The sequence below is a fragment of the Macaca mulatta genome, chromosome 9, assembly GCF_049350105.2.
Source record: "Macaca mulatta isolate MMU2019108-1 chromosome 9, T2T-MMU8v2.0, whole genome shotgun sequence".
Taxonomy (NCBI): domain Eukaryota; kingdom Metazoa; phylum Chordata; class Mammalia; order Primates; family Cercopithecidae; genus Macaca; species Macaca mulatta.
This window is the reverse complement of record NC_133414.1, coordinates 138,133,052-138,153,035: the sequence shown is the minus strand read 5'-3', so window position 1 is coordinate 138,153,035 and position 19,984 is coordinate 138,133,052. Positions and strand designations below refer to the sequence as shown.

At 43.6% G+C, this 19,984-nt stretch overlaps 1 protein-coding gene across 1 annotated transcript in view; it reads left to right on the top strand.

The window, feature by feature from the left end:
• ADAM12 (ADAM metallopeptidase domain 12) overlaps window positions 1–19,984 on the top strand; it is a 375,660-nt gene that overhangs the window by 295,689 nt on the left and 59,987 nt on the right. The gene's annotated exons all lie outside the window — the stretch shown is intronic.

Genomic DNA, 19,984 nt, shown 5'->3' with positions numbered 1-19,984 from the left:
GATTAGATTGATTAGAGATTCAGATGTGTTCTTATATCTCTAAAGAGCCTATCCCAAACTAGAACTCTGTGCTAATTTAAGAAGATTCTCATTAGTAAGGGGAAGCATGTGCTGGATACAATGCTATCTTCTTTCTTATACCTTGAAACCTTATAAACACTGACTTTCATGGAACGTTCCAACCCAAGCTTGCTCTCTGGGTTTCCTGAAAGGAGACACTGGGATGAGAGATAAGTGCTGTGAGCAGCCCTATGACTCATCTCTGTGAAGACTTGCCGGCCAGGGGACAAGCATGGTGTGAGGGGATACCTGCTAATGCAGTTTAAAAGACCCAGTAGAGGGAGGAATTTTTAAAGAATGTGTCTGTGCTTTTTCAAGCAATAGCCTTGTGGGCCTCCTGGGAAATTGTTTGTAGGGCATTGAGTTGCCCTTGAAACAAGGACTGGATAGAACCACACAGCTCATCCGGGTATTGTCATTTCATGCGAGCTATCAGGAGGCATCTTCTCACAGCAAGTGACTGATTCTTCATGCTCATCGCCCCCATTTGCACAGAGCCTTCAGGGGCATCTTTCTGCTTGTGGTTCCCTCTTAAGCATAATTCAAGGGAGTCACCAAGTCTTTGTGGAGGAAGTGGCTCTGTGAGTGTGTAATGACAGAAACCAAGGATCTGTACACAAAGTGAAAGTACCAACCAATAGGAACTGAAATATTGCAAAACTCAAGATACTAACAAATGTGTCTCTCCAAAAGGGAGGCCACCCTAAAAAGTAATATGTTCCTAAGTCACTAAAGGTGTCTGAGCAGAGGCACAATAATTGTTTGCTGGACATTTGGGGCAAGGATTTCCTTTTTAGGGTATATAAGGTTGGGCCAAGGACCTGTAGATGCCTTCTGTTTCCAACCATTCACAAGCCCTGATCGCGATGCTGGGCCACACACTGGGTGACTTTCAGAGAGTGAGTTTGGCAGGAGACTGACATGCAATTGAGTGGCCTTCGTGTTTTCTCGCTCTTGATGAACTCATAGCCGTAGAAAATGTACTCTGTGTCTAATTTCCCGATCATCAAATGGGCACAAATACATTAGCCTATGGGCCTCCAGAAATGGTTTCCCATGACTAAGAAGATCATATTGTTAATACTGTTAATGTTTTTTAATTATTGATAAACCAATGGAAGACAGGAAAATCTAGATCAAGAACACTGGACTTGAAGAGATCTGGTTGTCCCAATTCTCACACCATTTAAAAAAATAATGTAGGCAGATTAGTAACCCCCTGGCTCTTACATTCCTCAGCAGTAAGATGAGTGAGTTGGTCTTCATCCATCCGACCATCCATCCATCCACCCATCCACCCTTCCTTCCTCCTTTCTTTCCATCTGTCTCTCCACCCACTTGTTCACATATTAAACAAATATTTTTGACCCCTGTGCTTGTGGGGAGGAATGCATAGATGAGGAAGACTCTACAGCTCTAAAAATTATGTAATTCTGAAGGCACAATAGCGAGGTATATTTTCTGGCACTCTATATGGTTTTATCTAAATCCTTTCCAATTGGGAAGTCTTCATGGCAGTGCTGAAGAATGCAAGTCAGATTGCCCCGGAGATATTCGAACACTATAGGTAGAAATGGTATTGTTAAGAGCTCAGCAAATCATTTAAAAGCCTTTTTTTCCCCCTTACCAGGGGTTTGCTAATAGCCTTTATTTGATTTATACCATATTAGCAATTTCTGAGTTTTCTCTTTTGCTGAGCTTGTGCTTTTGTGTAAATCTTTTCTATTTGCTTCTCATTTATGATCCTACATTCCTGTCCAGAGAGTGGTGTTTTTAATTTTCTCAGATGGAAAGCAACTTCCTAAGCAAGTAGGTGAATTAATCACAAAAGCCCACAGTGAGGGGGAGGTCGAGCGGCCCAGTCAACCCTCAGTCATCCATCACCCGTGGTGGAGATTTCCCGGCTGCTCCGGTATTATCTCAAAGTGGTGGTTCTCTTACTTCATAGTGTCTCCGAGAGAGTGGGAGAATGGACTCAATGAGATCACATGTCTGTAAATTGTAAATCATTCCACAAAGGTGGTATATTATTACTTAGCTTACATGGATGTTGGAATTATCAAAAAGTTAAAGGCTTTTTTCAGAATTCCTACTCATCATTGCTGGAAAGACTCCCAGTGCCCTTAGCAGTCACTCAGCAGCATGTCCACAGTTTCTGTGTGATGGCTCATTTTAAACTGGCCCACATCCAAACACCAGCCTGCCTCTGTCTTCCTCCTCCCACCACTGATGGAGGCTTGGGGATGTCAGTTAAATTCAGTCTCAGCTCCAAAGGTGATTCAGAGACGAATCAGTAACTGCTTTAATGATATTAACATCTCAGAATCAAAAAGAACCAAGTATTGTAGATGGCTTAAAGGCGAAAAGTATATCCCCTCATATACCTTGTTTATTCTTTATCAAAACATTCCAAAATCCTAACTCTGACAACATTAACCAACTGCTATCACTGACAAATGGGACTTGAGGCCTGTAAATACGAGGATAGAGTCCTATTTCAACTTGAGTCTTATGTGACTTCAGTTGCACATTGCAGGGATGGTTGGAGGGGGTTCCTTATGGATTGTATCATTAATTACTGCAAGGCTTTAAGTGTGTGTAAGAGTGTGTGTTTTATGTCTCTGAACATTTAAGACCTGTCTTGGAAGTGACTCTTTGGCAAAAGCAGTATCTGGGGATTCATGTGGGAGTTTAACTCAGTTGAGTTTATCCATTAATGAGCTCGGAGTCCTTGGTCTTAGGGAGGTGAGGGTTACGTATGCTGTATTTATAGAAGTAAGAAAATTGTGAATGATTTGAACACTCATAGCAAAGAATATTTACCATAATAGTAAATGTCACTTCCTAGAGTAGGAAAAAAGGCAATATTAACATTCAAAAAATTACTCTTACAGATTCCTTTTTTTTTTTTCTGCAGAAAGTTTTCTGTTAAATGAGAGTTGGAAGAATAGGGCCATCTCATCAGGTGGGGCAGGTGAATCTGCAAGTCATATTCACTGAGTACCTGCCACTGTTCCACACTGACAGGTGTTAGGGACACAGCTGTGAACAGGACAAGCATGTTTCTTGCCCTCATGTAACTGGTGTTCTAGTGGTGAAAACAGTTGAAAAATAGAAAATTTAAAACTTGCAGTTTGGGCCAGGTGCGGTGGTTCACACCTGTAATCTCAGCACTTTGGGAGGCCGAGGCAGGAGGATTGCTTGAGGCCAGGAGTTCAAGGCCGGCCTGGGCAACATAGCAAGACCCTGTCTCTATTTTAAAAATTGAAAAATAAAAGTAATAAATTGCAGGTTGGAAGGAGTACTGTGAAGAAAGCAAAGGAAGAGGACAAAGAGAGGAAACATGGGCTGGGGGAGCCCACTTTAAGTGGGGGTTTGGGGGAGGCCAAAAGGAAGACAGGGATGGAGAGCCTGCAAAGCATGGAAGGAAGGGAGTTCAGGTGCAGGGTACCATGGGCCCGTGGGCACTGTGGGGACACCTGGCTGCCAGGAGCCTTGGGGCTGTGGGGGGCTGGAGGGAAGTGATGCTGGGTAGAAATGGAGGAACCAGAGCCAGCAAAGCCCAGTTGGCCAGAGCAGGAACGTGGATTCTTATCTGCAGAGCAGCAGGACACCATTGAAGCTTTTCAGGCAAGACAGGAATATGATCTGATTTATCTTTTAAAGTTTCTTCATTTTTAAGGAGACCATGCAGCCTCTGAGATATTGTAGTTTGCCAAGTTAAGGGGTTTTCTGTCTGTACAAAGAAGAGGGAGGCTTCCTGTGGAAGAACAAAGTAATACTAGTATATGAATTCTAGTTTAATTTCGGGTAATTCATAGGCATTTGGAAACGATGAAAAGGAAGGGTCCTTCACTAGCACACTAGGTCCTCATCACGCCACGCTCCACACTCCCCTCTCCAGCCCTGTACACTTGATGTAAAATCTTTCTTTTGGTTTGAGATTTCTTTTTCCTTTTCCTATAGTGAGCATCCTTTAAGGATTCTATGTCAGAGAGCCACCAAAGAGCACATTCACATTTTCTTTGTGTGTATCTGAAAAGAGTTGTTGCCACAGTTGCCACACGGATGCTGAGATCAACAGTTTGGGCCTGTCTGGGTTTTGCTAGGTCTATACTGGTAAATGGCTTCAACTGACGAGCGTGTCCCCAGCTGCCAGCTAGGAGTAGGGGGAGGGGAGCAGCGTGTTTGTGTGGTGCATTTAGGATAATGTAGGATGAGAAAATAAGCAAGTGAGGGTTACCCCTGCTTTCCTGGGGTGCAAATCATTCACATTAAGCTGAGGTCAGACCTTCTGCAGTCTACACCCAAATCAAATAACCACATTGAAGGAGAATGCGTTGCCATCCTACTTCCCCACAAGCATGTATAATTGGCCCATTCGATTCTGTTTAATTCCATTCAGGACACATTCGTGGCACACCTGCCTGGACATGGAACACAAACAGATGTGGCCCCAGGTCTAGGTGGCCTCTACCCAGGTCAGCTTTCTCTTTTATTTCTTTTTTCTTTTTCTTTTCTTTTTTTTTTCTTTTTTTTTTCTTTTCTTTTTTTTTTTTTTTTTTTGAGATGGAGTCTTTCCCTGTCACCCAGGCTGGAGTGTGCAGTGACACAATCTCAGCTTACTGCAACCTCTGCCTCCCAGGTTCAAGCAATCCTCCCACCTCAGCCTCCTGAGTAGCTGGGATTACAGGCACACACCACCATGCCCAGCTAATTTTATTTTTGTTTGTATTTTTAATAGAGATGGTGTTTCATCATGTTGGCCAGGCTGCTCTTGAACTCCTGACCTCAAGTGATCCGCCTGCCTCGGCCTCCCATAGTGCTAGGAATACAGGTGTGAGCGACCATGCCCAGCCTCAGCTTTCTCTAATGACAGCAGAGAAGACAGCAGCCCCTGACTCAGGACAAGCTTGCTACAGGAAATGAGGTCAACAGACAAGCAGCTGGCCACCAGTCAGAGCAAAGCCACTCATTTACTCAACTAGTATTTACTGTGCACCCTCTATAAGCCAGATCCTGGGGAGCAGATTCGGAGGGGGCACAGAAACACGAGCAGGATCCTTGACTTCAGGGACCTCGCAGGGCACCTCATCAGATCTGCTTACACAATCCTGGGTATCAAGCATCTTCTAGAAGTTAGTTCAGTGTGGGCCTCTAAAAGACAAAGAGAAAAATCTATAACCATAATACCATTTCACATCTTTTAAAAAGCGACCAATAATTTATTGCAAAGAGGGAGCAAAGGTTGGAAGAGGCAATGGGCAGAGAAGATATTCTGGAATAGAGTCCAGTCTAAACCGATCTCAGAAGAATTAAATGCAGGCTGGGCAGACCACTCCCTGAAAATTCCTACCTCATACTGTGGGAAAACTGGATTTCTCTTGGAAGAGATTTCTGCCTGAAAAGGTGTTTTAAGAGGGTAAAATGAACTGCAGTTTTCGGTGAAAAAAAAATCCTCTAAGGGCTTTGGAAGTGGTAGGAATTGATAGAAATTCAATGTAGCGGGAAAGTCCACACTCTTTGTAGAACTTGCTTTCCTGAAAATCAGTGTACAATGCATATCATTAGAATTCTCCCTCAAACTTTAGGTGCTGTTGGAGATTATGAAATACATTTGTCATGCTGGAATTTTACCAAGATGGAATTATTTTCCCATCTCAACTCTTCATTTGAGAGTGATAATTTTTTTTTCTTGATGAAAACTTTAAGAAAATCTTCATTTCCTTCCTCAAAGTGTTAGGTGAAAAAATGGAAATCTTTATCCAGAGAGAAAAAAAGAGGAACAGCTACAGAATGAGGAACTCTGGTAAGATGAAAACACTACTCGGTAGAATCAATTTAATTACTCGGCCGGAGTAATGGAGCCAGCTGTACCCCAACATTATGACCGGGAAAAATGAACTGGCAGGAGGGATTCTTGAAAACAGTTCAAGAAGGACGCAACAATATAGACCCTGTTCTTGTTTCTTCTCCATGTAAATAGATATTGCTCACTGGAAAATGAACGAATTTGTCTGCAATTAATGCCGTTAGAATATGAAAAGCTGCATCCCCAGGTAGAATTGTCCTCCCTGTTAAGCTGTACACAAAATAGAGGTCAAGCTTGGGAGGTTGATTCTGCGTGGCCACTGATCCTCAAATATCCAATTTAGGGAAATGAATGCAGACAAACTGACGTTGACCCTGGAGGATTGCATTCTTGATGTCCTCTTTCATCGATGAACTTTTTAAACTTAATTTTATTGTTTTGAGACTGAGTCTCGCTCTGTCACCTAGGCTGGAATACAGTGGCACGATCTTGGCTCACTGCAACTTCCGCCTCCCCAGTTCAAGCAATTCTCCTGCCTCAGCCTCCCGAGTAGCTGGGACTACAGATTAACACTACCACACCCAGCTAATTTTTGTAATTTAGTAGAGACAGGGTTTCACCATGTTGGCCAGGCTGGTCTGGAACTCCTGACCTCAAGTGATCTGTGAGCCTTGGCCTCCCAAATTGCTGGGATACAGGCGTGAGCCACGCACCTGGCCCATGGATGAACTTAGTGAGATGGGCATGACTATACCTATTTTATTTTATTTTATTTTATATATATATCTAAAATATGTATATATATGTGTATGTGTGTGTGTGTGTGTGTGTGTGTGTATATATATATATATATATATTTTTTTTTTTTTTTTTTTGAGACAGAGTCTCACCCTGGCTGGAGTGCACTGGGGCCATCTCGGCTCACTGCAACCTCTGCCTCCCGGGTTCAAATGATTCTTGTTCCTCAGCCTCCTGATTCTTTGTATTTTTAGTGGAGATGGGGTTTTACCATGTTGGCCAGGCTGGTCTCAAACTCCTGGCCTCAAGTGATCCACCTGCCTCAGCCTCCCAAAGTGCTGGGATTAGAGGCGTGAGCCACCGCACCTGGCCAACTATGCCCATATTACTGGAGCTCAGGATATTAAATGAACTGCTTGCATTTTTCCAGACCGACCTAAGTAGAAGCCCCAGGACATAAAGTCAAGCAGCCTCCTAGTGTGTTTGACACATGGAAGTGGCCGTGAACACATTTGGGCTTTATGTGAGAACTAAAGCTGCCTCAGTACAGAGCAATGTCCCTGTGCAACCTCTGGGAGGTGGGAGGTAGCCCCATTTTTAAGCCATTTAATTCTGCAAGCCTCCTTCAATTTATGTTCCAACAGCAGAGAATGCTTTCCTGTCACTGGCTCGTTAACCCAGCATTTTATTTGTTGTAGAGCATGTGTGAAAACATTTCAGCTGAAATCCTGCCAATCCTGCAATCCCCCTCCCACACACTTATCCCCATGGCTTCCTCCTCTCCCCAGGCACAGAGGCCACAGTGTGGGGTAAACGGTAATTTCTGGACTTCTCTACAACAGACAATATCCAAAAGGACTCATTTTCAGCTCCACAAGGTCAGGAATTTGTGTTTTGTTTATTGCTGAACTCCCAGCACCTAGAACAGTGCCTGACACATAGTAGAACTCAATAAATACTACTTGACTGAAAGGATCCATGAGTGGGTGGGTGGGTGGGTGGGTGGATGATAGATGGATGGTTGAGAGGAAGGAAGGAAGGAAGGATAGATAAATAGATGATAGGTAATTGGGTCAGTAAATGAATGGATAATGGGTGGGTGGAATGATGGATGGATGGATGGACAGACGGATGGACAGAAGGATGGATGGAAAGAAGGAAGGATGGGTAGATGCATAAATCAATGATAGGTAGATGGATAGGTGGATGAATGGATAATGGGTAGGTGGAAATGGATGGATAATGGAGAGAGAGATGGTACAATGGACAGATGGATAGACGTTGGCTGGGTGGATGGATGGAGAGAGAGAGGGTGAGTACAGCACAATTAGATAAGTGCAGAGTGAGGTTTTCTCTTCTCCATCTGTGTAATGGCAAAATCTCTGGGGAGAACGCACTGAGGCCGCTGTCTTTTGTACTAAATCTAGAAATTGCAGCAGCAGCATTTTCATTTTTTGTTTATTCCACATCATTCTACAATGAATTTACAATAGTTTGCAATAATACACACAATAAATAGAAGAAAATAAAAACAAAATAGAGCAGAGAAAACCCAGATAAATAGGAGGCGGAGTCCACTGCTTTTCTGTACATAATCCGTGGAGACCTGGGTGAGGGGAACAATTTCAAACAGTAGAGTCTTTCCAGCAGGGACTTCCCCTGAAAGCCTTTGCTTACTTTAGCTAAAGTGGGAGGAGAGAGATCAAAAATGTCAAATCTAAAAGCAGTTGTGAGCATAAGACTTCGTAGAACCACTCTCCGGTTTACAAAGATCTTTGGCATCTCCTTTCATTGTCACAGCCCTAAAAATAAAGAACAAATACAATCATCTCCGTTTTACAGGTGAGCAAACTGAGGCTCAGGAAGGCCAGAGGGCCCACATGTGGTCAGGGTCATTCTGGATCTCAGCTTGCAGCCTCAGGCTCCTGATCCATTCTTTGGCCTTTCACTGGGTACCTGTGAGCCTTTGGCTCTCAGGCATAGGGATGGGGAGGGTTGAGAGGGACAGCTCTTTCTCATTCTTGAGTTCCACATTGCTCTGGTGGTAACTATGGTGTCAGTTGCTCAGTGGGGCAAGAACTGGGCACATGTAGACTTCAGCCCTGGTGGCAGGCTTGGAGATATCTACCATGACTGCTTTTTCTATCATATTTGATTAGAAGCCTCCCTGTTACAGACTTGCTAAGTCAGCAGAAAGAACTAGCGTATATTCTGTGCAGGTCTGTCTACTGGGGTAGGAAGAAAGGGTGGCATCATTTCAGACATGCCCACTGTCCCTTATTCAGACACTGCATCTGTCATGTCTACGAGAGTCTGGTCCCCCAACAACCCCCACACAAAGTCAGCAGTCATTTCTTGCAGCAGTGAAGCTGAGTAGCTCATCTGATACATGGCCCCTGATGGGCTGAGGTCCTTTTAATGTAGACACTGTGTCCCCTGCCCCTGGGTTCTTGGCCTTTCAGGACTTGGTTCAGGAAGAAATAGCCATCATAGCTCAGAAGTGGAAAGTCCACTTTCTGGTAACATCCAGAAGCTTCCTGTACATGTCTCAACTGACCAGAGCTCAGCTGGTGTCTTTATTAAAAATTCTGGGATATTCTATTTGCACTTTAATTGGTTTCAGGGAGGAGGAGCAGAGGTCAAAGTTCTCAAGTTAAGACCATGAATTATAATGTGCTGCAGATGGCTGTATTTTGGGGCCCACGTGTTTGCTATTAACGATGGAAATAGCCTACTAAGGATATTTCTGATCATTTGCTCCTGGCCTGGTGGTTTTCTTAGCTTTCTGTGGTCCATCTGGTTGGCCCACTGGGTCAGCGTCCAGTTATAAGGCAGTCACTTTCTGTTTCTGGAGTGGACGTGAGGATGGATTGCCCCATTAGCTTCAACCTCAGTTCTGTTCTATCGTTTGAGCCTGTGTGCTCAGTGCTGTGTCCCTGTGCACCGCTGGGCAGGCAGAGTGGGCTGACTCAGGCCCAGTTCCCTCTCCCATCACACCACGAGGAGTCACGAGGCTTTTGAGGCGGAGCACCTATTTCCCCTGCCTGCAGCTCATTAGGGTCTGAACGGGCTCGCAGCCCTCCTCAGGTGTGCACAATCTGGCCCAGGTATCACCTCAGGTGAGCTGGATAAATCCCAAGCCCTGGCCTTTGTCTTCTGTTACGCCAAAGACCTTTAGGGAAGTGCTCTAAGGTGCACCTGGAAGGAAGTGTAGGCCCTTGGGGTTCCTTCTGTTTACATCTGGCTCCAGGGAGCCCCGAGATATCAGGGCAGCTGCCTCTCCCAGCCCATGGATACTACTGCTGCCGGCATAGCCATTTGTGCTGGGTTATGCCTGAGGCTGCCCAGAGGCCCTGCCCTGGGGAAGCTCCTGGAAGCTGCTCTTGGAGGCCTCCTGATAGCCCTCCGGACGGTGTGGTTGAGTGGGAAGAACACAGGCCTTCCAGTCAGAGATCTGTGCTTTCAGTCTCCACGCAGGAACTGCGGGGTCCCGGCAAAGAACCCAAGCTGCCTACACTCAGTTTCCTCATCCCTAAAATAGGAGTCATAATTGGCTCCCAGAGGTGTCAGTGAGAGAGTGTCTGCCAGGCTCCTCGTCCCCAGCAGGGGTTCACTAAACAAATGGTGGCTCCTATCCAGCCCTGCTCCAGGCAGGATGGAGTAAAAAGCCCCTAAAATGAGATGACCTCGCATCCATGGCAGGCCTGCCACGGCACTGAACATGAGGCTGGTCACCTGTGAGTACAAACCCCACTGCCCTGGCCTACCAGGCATGCTACTTGATTGCACATAAATTCTGTGTGTGGTGATTGAAAGTTTTTATTCCTGGGCATAACTGGGGAAAGACCTGAAGATTTTCCTGAAAATGGCCCTAGAATTTTTGGTTTGCAGCTTGTTCAAGCAACGTCCATTCCCCATGCTGCGGTTCCCTGCCCCCTCATACTGTAAGAGGAACTCGCTCTCATCTGGGAAGAGAAGAGGGAATTCATGTTGGGCTTATGCTCCTCAAGGGACTAGGAATAAGTAGAACTGGCTGTGAACTACTAAGAATTACTAAGTTGTTTTTGGAAAAGCTCAGCAAGCTAGTCATGGAATGAATGATAAAAGATGTGGCCGGCGTGGTGGCTCATGCTTGTAATCCCAGCACTTTGGGAGGCTGAGGTGGGTCATCACCTGAGGTCAGGAGTTTGAGACCAGCTTGGCCAACATGGTTTAACCCCATCTCTACTAAAAATACGAAAAAATTAGCTGCGCACCTGTAATTCCAGCTACTTAGGAAGCTGAGGCAGGAGAATCGCTTGAACCTGGGAGGCGGAAGTTACAGTGGGCCGAGATTGCGCCACTGCCCTCCAGCCTGGGCTACAGAGCGAAACTCCGTATCAAAAAAAAGAAAAAAGTCACTAGATTGTCTTCTCCGGAGAATGAATCCCATAATTTGTGGCCACGTCTCACTCTGAGCTCAGTGCCTGGCCTTGGCTGTGGCCAAAAAATGGACAGAAGATGTGGGGTGAGCTCATGTGAAATGAGCTTTAGGAAAAGGGCCAGAAAAAGCTTTCAGGAACTGGAAACAAGCAGAGCCGCAGAGCAGGTAACAGCCATCTAAAGGGCGTTTTTGTTTTGTTTGTGGGTTGCTCAGTTGTGCTCCTAACTACATGCTCTTGTCGAGCTAAAGAAAACCTGGCTCTTCCAGAACGGGACAGGCTCTTTTGCTTCTTTGACACCATCTATGTATTAAACGGAGGGAATGATCTTTAACTGTTTGCTCATCCCTTCGCCTCCTGAATCATTTTGCTCTCAAATTTACTTGTATTTGCGGTTTTACAGTGTAAAGCGTGCTATATTTTGGCTACAAGTAATACATTCTACATCATATGGGAAATGTTCTTAAGCACTGTCATACATGGGGGGATTCGCAGTCAGGGCCACTCTCAATGGGAGAAAGACAGACACCTCTTTTGCCAGTCAGTACTGGGAGCTAGCATTTCACAGTGCTTGGAAGTTAACCAGACTTTCCTCTTTTTGTTTGAAGCTCGTTTATCCTCCACTTCAGTGCAATGAGGTAGTTGTTATCCCTATTTTATAGATGTGAAAACGGAGGCTCAGTGAAGTACGGATAGACGGGGTGCCCAGACATAGGTTTCCGACTTGACTTCTCTCCACACGCCCAGGTAAAGGGCCTCCTGGGTCTGCTGAATTTGTGGCGTCTGCTGTCAGGAAAAAAAACCCAAAACTCCCATTTCGGTCTGCAGAAAGAAACCAGTGGGAAGCAGAATGTCGGCAACATATTTTCCGAAACCAGTTAGCCCTTCACCGTCTAATCATTTATCAGCTGCGGACGATATGAGGTGGTTTTTTTGTTTTGTTTTGTTTTTTCCCCCAATCAGTTTAAACTGAAAAATCTGGATGTATTCCTGTCCCCGGTTCCCTGAAACTTTGGCTTTTCCTGTCACACAGTTGTGTCAGCTCCAAGCTGCTCTCAGCCGCTGCCTGGCTGTTCCATCCTTCTTCCTCGGTCACTTCCACTCCTTTCCTGCCGTCAGCACTCAGACAGATGTCAGCCCCTGAGCTTGGCGCTGGGGAACCTAGACTCAGTGCGTGTTTATTAATGAGGCCACAGAGTCACAGGAAGCAGCGGGACCATGACCTGCAGCCCCCCCTGAATCCAGCCTGATTAGAGCTGCTTTCTCTAGATGCCTAATTTCCAGCAAGAAAAGCAGTTGTCTCTGAATCATACCCAGAGAGCTTTTGCAAGGCAGATAACTCCCGACTTCGACTGTCAAGGTTGATAAATTGGCCTAGTGTGATTCACCCCCAAGAATACAGCCGTGAGACGCACAATAGGCTTCGACAAGAAAAGAACCTTCTGACTGCAGATTTTTCAAAGTAAAAGTAACCCCTAATCATGTTTTACTTGGCAGCTTTGTGATGGCTAAAATATGAAGCCGTGTCTGCCTTTATGGCGGGGAGCTGTAAGTGGCATTCCTCTTTTTAAAAGTGGTGTTTTTTCCCCAAATCACCGAGCTGTCTGTTTCTTCCTCTTTTTATTTCTAACCTTGCATTCAACATGGTCAACTTGCCCCAAGTGTCCCTGGTAGTTAAATATTAGAGAAAAAGGAAAGCAAGGCTAACAAAAGAGGTCACATCCTAGCAGGGGCCACAGTCACCCTGCCATGGCTTTGGAGATAAATTCTCTGCCTCTGAGCCGAAAGCAGCACTTTTCTTCCTGGGCCCCAGGTATGACCATTTTAACGCATTCTCATGCCAAGGGAGAGTATCGTGCTAAAGGGCTTCTTTCCTGAGTAATTCTCTGGTTTTATTGCTTTGCACCAGTCTCTCTCTGCTATATGTCACTTCAATGAGCTGCTGTCCTGGCACATTTGGGCTAATGTATTAGATGTGTTAAAAGGTATGCTGTGATGAGCTTGCCAAAGGCTATGGAAGAAACTGAGGCTTGTCTTTTTAACCACAGGCGAGGGGCTGTATGAGTTCTTTGATGTCATGAGCAACTACCTGACCCAAGTCAATGTTCTTTCCATGGATGCTCCAGGGAATAAAGCTATTAAATAAGAAAAATACAAGCACAAAGGAGGCACAATTACCATACTTTGGATTTGGAAGCAAGTGGAAGGGAAACATCACTCTGTTCACAACTAGAACCTTTCCTATACCTTAATTACTGTGCAGTATGAGGATTAGTCAATTTAACATAACACGTCCAGATACCTGAAAATTCATTTCTGTTCTGATACAAATTTTGTCTATGAGACAGATACTCTTGGGATTTTTAGCACATGCCTAAAATCAGATCAGGTTTTCAAAATGCTATACATTGGGCTTTTCTTAGAAGGTGGGACAAGAAAGCAAAACATAATTATTTTTTAGGATATGACAGGTGGCCCATGGTGAGTCTAGATTGCATTTTTTATTGTTATGACACAAATAGGTACAACAACATTTGAATTTAAAATCTAGGTAAGTTGTTTCCAGACTCTAATGGGCATCAAAATCACCTGGGCCATTAACGGATGGGCAGATAGCAACCTGTGGTGTGGTCTCACTTACAATGGAATATCATCCAGCCATAAAAAGGAATGAAGTTCTGATGTGTGCTACCTTGTGGATGAACCTTGAGAACGCTATTCTAAGGGAAAGGAGCCAAACACAAAAGGCCACATGGTGTAGGATTCCGCTTACATGAAATGAACACAACAGGCGAATCTGTAGAGACAGAAAGCAGATTCGTGGTTGGCAGGGGCTGCGGGGGGAAAGGGAGAATGAAGAGTGACGGCTTCATGGATGTGGGGTTTGTTTGAGGGGTGGGGGAAAGTTCTGCAGTTAGATAGTAGTGATGGTTACACAACATTGTGAATGTGCAGGAAAAAAAAACATTGGATTATATACTTTGAAGTGACTTAAAGGATGAATTTTGTGTTGTGTAAATTCGATATCAATTTAGCAAATCGTCTGCAGAGCTTATTAAAATACAGGTTTCTAGGCCCCTACCCTGAGTTATTCTGACTTAGTAGGTCTGAGTGGGGCCTGAGAATGTGCCTTTCTAGAAAGTTCCTAGTGCTGCTTGTCCTGGGAGCACACTTTGAGAACCACTGGTCCAGGCATATGTGGGATCACAGCAGGATTTGTCCCCTGTGTTTAAATCGGTACATTGAGGGTTAGTCAATCACCTTCTGTGTTTCAGCATTCACTGCTGGTCATCCAGTGCTGAACTTGCATTGGTAATAAAGAAAATGGTTTTTAGTACCTGAACATGGAATCATAAGAATTGATCAAATCTAGTACTGCCATCCCCTAACTGTGAACTCTCAAATCCCTTCACCTCATTTGCAAATGGAGATAATCATAACTATTTCATTGGATTGTTTCAAAATTTTAAATTCAAAAAAAAGTATAAAAGAAGAAAAATATTGCCATGAGAAAGCACCACCATATCACATAGCTTCAAGCAGGTACTCCATAAACAGTGATGCCAAAAAAAGTATATATTTTAACCCAGTTACTAGTCTTGGGAATTTATAATGTGGCCAGAATGTGGTGACACAGGAAGGGAACGAGAACTTACAGCCTTGGACTGTAGTTCCACTCAGACTCCATTTATGTGGCATAAAAGATATGTTTCTGGGGGTTTGGGACTTCAAAGACCATTTCTGGAGGAGTGGAATTATATGGGCCTTGGAGAGTGGCTGGAGAGGAAATGAGATGAGAGGGTGGGCACCTCCCTTAAGAAAGGAGCTTGGCAAGGTGGGGAGCATGGGGCCAGGTTCAAGTCGTATTGGAATTGGGATCCTCTTCAGTGCTTTGAATGTAATAGACACTTGAAAACTGTTGCTCCATAAGTGAGTGAATAAATGAGAGAGTTGTGAATTTGCCACTCAGAGTTGGATTCTGCCATCATCAGAAGTGTGTAGGCAGAGTCGGCACCTGGGGAGTCAGTGATACACCTGGCCTTGCTGAGCATCTTGCCAGCATCCTCTCTCTGGCATGGCTAAGTGTGCAATAGCAGTCTCATCACCGATTGCACTGACAGATCCTGGCGATGATTCCTGAGACCTTGGGGAGTGGATTCCTTGCCTCGCTTGTTGTCCATTGGCACGTCTTTCACGCAGACCAACTCACTGCTCTTTGACTCCTTGAGCCGTTAGACATTGGCACCTGCTTTGCTCTAGCCACTAGGTAACTAGTGGCTACTTAGGATATAGAAAGTATTCTAATATGTGTGGATTAGGATAGTGTTACCATTAGAGGAATCTAATATTCACTACTGGCAAATCTCCCTTATCTCTTAAGATTTGAAGTAATTTTCGTTTATTAAATTTTTTGTATGGGGGAGGTCATTGGGTTTGCTGTAAGTTTTCCATACTTAGTTCTGTGTTTTGATCGAATGAGACTATCTTAGAGCAGAAAAAGGGAGATGAGGAGCAGACCTTTGCCTGCTTAAAAAAAAAAAAAAAGGAAAAAAAAATTTGCTTTAAAAATATAAAAAGGTGGGGGAATAAGGGTTTGGAGTTCTTAAAAACACCTTTAAATCTTTAATCCATCTTGAGTTAATTTTTGTAAATGGTGAGAGGTAGGGGTTCAGTTTCAACTTTCTGCATATGGTTAGCCATTTATCCCAGCAGCATTTATTATTGAATAGGGAGTCCTTTCCCCATTGTTTATTTTTGTTCATTTTTGTCAAAGATGCAATGGTTATAGGTGTTTGGGTTTATTTCTAGGGTCTCTATTCTGTTCCATTGGTCTATGTATCTGTTTTTGTACCACTACCATGCTGTTTTGGTTACTGTAGCCTTATAATATAGTTTAAAGTCAGATAATATGATACCTCTGGCTTTGTTCTTTTTGCCTAAGATAGCTTTGGTTATTTGGGCTCCTTGTTGGTTCCATATGAATTTTAGGATAGTTTTTTTGAATTCTGTGAAAAATTACATTGGTATTTTGATAAGGATAGCACTGAATCTGCAAATTGCTTTAGGTAGTATGGACACCTTAACAATGTTGATTCTTCCAATCCGTGAGCATGGAATAGTTTTTCATTTATTTGGGTCATCTCTGATTTCTTTCAGCAGTGTTTTGTAGTTCTCCTTGTAGGGAACTTTCCTCTCCTTGGCTAGTTAGATTCCTACATATTTCCTTTTTCGTGTGACTATTGTAAATGGGATTGTGTTCTTGATTTTGTTCTCAGATAGAACATTATTGGTGTAGAGAAATGCTACTGATTTTTGTACATTTATTTTGTATCCTGAAACTTTACTGAATTCATTTATCAGTTCCAGGAGCCTTTTGGCAGAATTTTTAGCATTTTCTATGTATAGAATTATATTGTCAGCAAAGAGAGAAAGTTTGACTTCTTCTTTTCCTATTTGGATGCCTTTTATTTTGACTTTGGCAAATAATTTATGGCTGAGTCCCCAAAAGCAATTGCAACATAAACAAAAATTGACAAGTGGGACCTAATTAAAGAGCTTCTGCACAGCCAAAGAAATTACCAACAGACAGCCTACAGAATGGGAGAAAATATTCACAAACTATGCATCTGACAAAGATCTAATATCTAGAATCTACAAGGAACTTAACAAGCAAAAAACAAATAGTTCAATTTAAAAATGGGCAAAGGACCTCTCAAAAGGAGATATACAAGTGACCATGTGAAAAAATGTTCAACATCACTAATCATCAGAGAAATGCAAATCAAAAACACACTGAGATACCATCTCACACCAGTCAGAATAGCGATTATTAAAAAGTCAAGAATAACAGATGCTGGCAATGCTATGGAGAAAAGCGAATGCTTATACACTGTTGGTGGGAATGCAAACTAGTTCAGCCACCATGGAAAGCAGTTTGGCAATTTCTTGAAGAACTTAAAACAGAACTCCCATTTGACCCAGCACCCCCACTACTGTGTATATATCCAAAAGAAAATAATTCATTCTGTCAAAAAGACATATGCCCTCATACTTTCATTATAGTGCTATTCACAATAGCAAAGACATGGAATCAACCTAGGTGCCCTTCAACAGTGGATTGGACAAAGAAAATGTGGTATGGAATACTACATAGCCATCAAAAGAATGAAATTATGTCCTTTGCAGCAACATGGATAGAGCCGGAGGCCATTATCCTAATCAAATTAATGCAAGAATAGCAATCAAATACCATGCATTCTCACTTACAAGTGGGCACTAAACATTGAATAGACATAGATGTAAAGATGAGAACAACAGACACTGGGGACTATTAGATGGGGGAGGATGAGAGGAGAGCAAGGGCTGAAAAACCACCTATTGAGTACTATGCTCACTACCTGGGTGACAGGACCCCAGACCCCAGCATCATGAAATATACCCATGTAACAAATTTGTACATGTACTCCGTCATCGCTAATAAAAGTTGAAATTATTTAAATAAAAATACCTTCAGTCATTCCCAGTGCCTGGCCCATACAGAGGCACAGCTCCCTGTATATTGACACTCTATGGGATCTTCTCACCATCAGCATGACCTTGACCTATACAGGAATGATGCCAAGTAGAAAAGAGGTTGCCTCTCTGGGTGTATGTCTGCAAGAAGAGCCTGTTTCCCGATGTTGAGTAAGTTCCTCCAGGCCAGTCCTGTCCGTCTGCGCACACTTGCACTAGCTCTTTCCCCAGGTGCAGTCACACCTTCTTCCCTGTGGGTGAGGGGCTCAAATGACCCTCTTCCTGGTGAAGTTTCCTGGTGAGGTCCACTGTCCCTAAAAGTTCAATACACACCCTCTTCCCTTGCTCTTTTATTTTTTCTCCTTAATTCTACTCTTAACTCATTCTGTTCCCTTAGCTTGCCTATTATCTGTTGGCCCCACTGAATGCAAGCTCCATGAGGGCTGAGATTTTTTTGTTTTCTTCATTCCCATATCCCCAAAGCCTAGAACAATGCCTGGCACCTGGTCCGTGTTGAATAAATACTTGGGGAATAATGGAACGATGTGTGATATGTTGTTCTGATTTTCTTCCTCTAAAGCCTGACTTCCTCTAAATGGCCAAATAGGGTTCATAACTATTGTATTAGAGTGAATAGTCACCTGCCTCCTTGCTGAGAAATCATGAAAGGATGGGATGAGGAATGACATCCTACAGGTAGAAAATGCTCCTTGGCCTCATCACCATTTGTCATCAAAAGTAAGTTCTTGAACAATAAATAAGCCTTTTTTTTCTTTATTACATAGAGGACATGGTAGCGATATTGGCTGACCCAGTCCGAGGAAATGGCAGGAATGTTTGTGGAAGGGCTGCTGGACTCCCCATTCACCTTGCTGGGTCCCCTGAGCAAGTCAGAAAAACCCCAGGTTGGTGTGAAGAGAAGCCACTCACACCTACTCGTGACTGGAGCTGTCAGCCATGGTCAGGAGTTGCTGGAAGTTGAATTTGTCCTGACCTGGAAGGCAGGCGGCATGCTGCTGAGCTCAGGCCACATCCCATGGTCAGGAGTTGCTGGAAGTTTGGATTGTCCTGACCTGGAAGGCAGGCGGCATGCTGCTGAGCTCAGGCCACATCCCATGGTCAGGAGTTGCTGGAAGTTTGGATTGTCCTGACCTGGAAGGCAGGCGGCATGCTGCTGAGCTCAGGCCATGTGGAAAGGAGCCCTGAGAAAGGATCTGTTCAGTGTCGGTGAATTCATCAAGACCTCATTTCACATCTGAGGAAGACATCGCTACTTTCCTGTTAAAACAGAGGCACTCCTGAGGAAGTAATGCCAGGATGCTGTTCCTCAGAGCAAGGATGAACACCTGTGAATTGGATAAGGACTATTTATATATGCATGATTCTGAATGAGAAAGAATTTTGTTAACATTTGGGGGGTGTCCTTCAGCAGAATAAGGACAAGCTAAGGGAAGTAGAAATATATTATTACACAGATCACTCTACACAGACAACACCCAATGCGGACACAAAAAGACAATGATGATCTTTGCCAATGATGATCTGGTCTGTTCTCCTCTCCCACACATTCTGAGATTTAAATCCTGGACTTAAACTGTTCTCATTCATCCTATTTGGATGGCAAACCCACCCAAAACTCAATGTTTGTGTGTTTGTTGCTTTGAAAGGAATGAGATGGGGAAGGCATGTCTGAGCTTAGTGAATGGAGCTGGTCTCGGCTCTCCAATCTCTGGGGTCTATGGACATTCTCTGCTCCTTTGGGAAACAGGGCAATTCAGACCACTCTTTTCCAAGCTTCTCTTAATTGCTGTGATTCTTGCTATAAACCGTTCCTGAGACTTACCATTTATCCTAGGGTCTTTCCTAATTAACTCTAATACTTTCTAGAAATCACTTCCCTTCTAGAATGAACTGATAATGGTTTGTCACAGAACTAAGTTGCACATCATTGACTGAGAATGATGTTTCATCTCCTCGATCAGGCCTGGAGACATATACATCCTAGGAAAACTCTCAAATATAGAAGAAGTTTTCATCTGTACCTGCATGAAATGTATGTATTTATTTTTTTGCAAAGAGAAGAACTGCTCTTAAGTCCCTGTGTAATGTACCAGTGACTTCAACATAATACCCTTCTAAATTGCAGACACATTATCATTTTTCTTGTGGATCATTGTTTGAACCTAGTCAGTATCATTTTGATACCAGGGATAACCAGTCTGTCTGCCAGGGGAAGTCACAAAGATTTCAAGATTGTTACAGCACTATGAGTAAGTCCTGGTATGTTGCCTTTGCATTCACAGAGGAGCACTTTCATTTATTAATTTATTTATATTAGGATTATTAATATACTCCAGAGTTAATAGCCCAAGGTTGATAGAAACCACTTGGAGGGAAAACTAATGCAGCAACAGAAAACCAAATACTACATGTTCTCATT